This window comes from Ambystoma mexicanum, chromosome 5q, assembly GCF_040938575.1.
Source record: "Ambystoma mexicanum isolate Mex_15411 chromosome 5q, UKY_AmexF1_1, whole genome shotgun sequence".
Lineage (NCBI taxonomy): Eukaryota > Metazoa > Chordata > Amphibia > Caudata > Ambystomatidae > Ambystoma > Ambystoma mexicanum.
This window is the reverse complement of record NC_090933.1, coordinates 1,155,352,457-1,155,354,701: the sequence shown is the minus strand read 5'-3', so window position 1 is coordinate 1,155,354,701 and position 2,245 is coordinate 1,155,352,457.

Here is a 2,245-nt window from a genome sequence, read left to right as displayed (position 1 = left end):
GCATTGTTGGGGTGCAGGGAACTAGTCTGCATCCCCTCTTGCCACACGAAGTAGATACTCCGTTAGATTAGGGCCAAATTCTTTGATAAACTCTGAAGTAAGACCATCCAAACCCAGGCCCTTAGCGGTTTGGGAGATTCCGAATTTCTCCAGCATTGGATCTTTCATAGATTCAGATGCTTGAATATTCCCTGTCGTCAGACCGGGAATCCTCAGTGATTTAATAATTATTAAAAAATGTAAATATACATACATTATTTCCATAGTAATAAGTGTAGATGGTACATTATGGTCTGAGCCATTCACTTGTGTAGTCCCTCCACCTCACTTTGGTCCTTTATGGCCCTAACGACCCAATAAGACAAATGACTCAACAAAAAGGACCTTGACACAGGGGTCCACCTGCGAGACCCAGGGAGACGGAGGCAACGACTCCAGCCAACCCTCACCATCCCCCATCACCCGTACAGCCACAACTAGGTACCACGAGCTGTGGAACGGACAAGACACAACTAATCACCACACAAACGGAAGTATGGACACTAGCAGCTGCGCTAGTCATGTGGGGGGGGTGAGGAGCATGCAAAGTTATTAAGGGAGCGGGCGGAGGAGACAGCTAAATCCTCAAACGGCCTCGAATGGAGAAAAAAAAAAAAAAAACGAGCACGTACCTCCTGAAGCACAGGGTGTACAAGCATCCCGTCGTGTAAGATTACACGAGCCCAACCGGCTCAATCCAGGATAGAGATGCCAACTAACCAATACCACTAACAACTTCCTTCTCTGCATACACCTCTCAAACTCCAAACCAAACACAACCACAAACCTCCAGCACAGCAAACCGCACGAACTTCACTACACTGCAACAACAAAACAAAAACACACATAGACTCGCACATCAGCACACGACGACTACCGGCCGCATACACCCCAGGCCCAGCCGACGGAACCACCGGGCTGAGGCTGCCAACAGCACATCACTGCAATCTTGCACTTTTCCAGCCTCCACCCACTAACCCACCCCTCCCTCCCTCTTTCAGAGCCGCCAGAGCGCCAGGGGACCACTCCGGTGGTGATAGTGCGCGGTACAAATGACCTTTAACATTAACATTAACACTAACCAATGAGGTGGCAGGGCTTAAGTTCTGCCCCAGTCAGCCATTTTCAGATTTTTCCTTACAGTCTAACAGAGGGAATCCTCCAGCTCTTAGCTTTTTGAAATCTTTTTCTTTGTTAGATATATTTTTATCTCTAAATATATCATTTTGTGATCTACTGATCAAGCTCTTTCTGCTCTCTGTTTCTGGGCTCAGAAAACACTTTTTCTCACCTAAAATTAGTTGAATGAAATTCTCCTGAAAACATGGTTCAACTTCCAACTGCCAAAAAGCCTTCCTTTTTCAGGGAATGCACGATGTGCATGAAGAAACTGGGCTACATGAAGGGTCCTCATGAGCAATGCATCTACTGCCTGTATCCTCATGACATCAATAAATGTGACATTTGCAGGACTTTCTCCAACAAAACCCTGCGGACAGACAAAAAGACTTCTTTTACATTTAGAAGCCAAAGGTCTATCTTCTGATGAATCTGGCAAAGCAGCTCCTGTACATTCTGGCAAACTTCAAAGAGAAGGGCCTCTTCAGTGTAAGGAATATTTCTCCCTCTCATAAAAGTAAGAGGAAGGTGGAAACACCCTCTTTGGGCTCTGGAGACCACAAGAAATGGCATCCTGAGGGAAAAAACACCTCCAAAGGTAAGGAGGTGTTTTCCAAAAACCCGAGGGGGGGGGCAATTGTCAACGGAAACGCAGTCTACGAGCAGCAATAGCGATAGAGGCCCATCAACGACCAAGCCGTTAACCAAACCTCCTTCGTCGTCGAAATCAGCATCCACGAAACGATCGTCGACGAATGAATCCCATCACTTGTCCACAGATAAGCACAGTCACCTGTTGACTAAGTCATCGTCCACAAAGCCACCGTCGACTAAGTATATGACGATGCTGTTAACGACACCGCCAATTTCTTCGTCCACGGAGAAAACAAAACCCAAAACACCCTCCGCATGCGCCACTGTTACGCCATCCAATGAAAAAACAGCGCCTCCTATATCTGAGTCTCATGAACCAATAGGAGCACAACTATCTCCTTTAAGAGAGATGACAGAACTCCCAGACATCATTCTTCAGGAGGTGTTTTCAGACAGAATTCATTGGTAAGCAACCTTTTCTCACCCCCAGGGA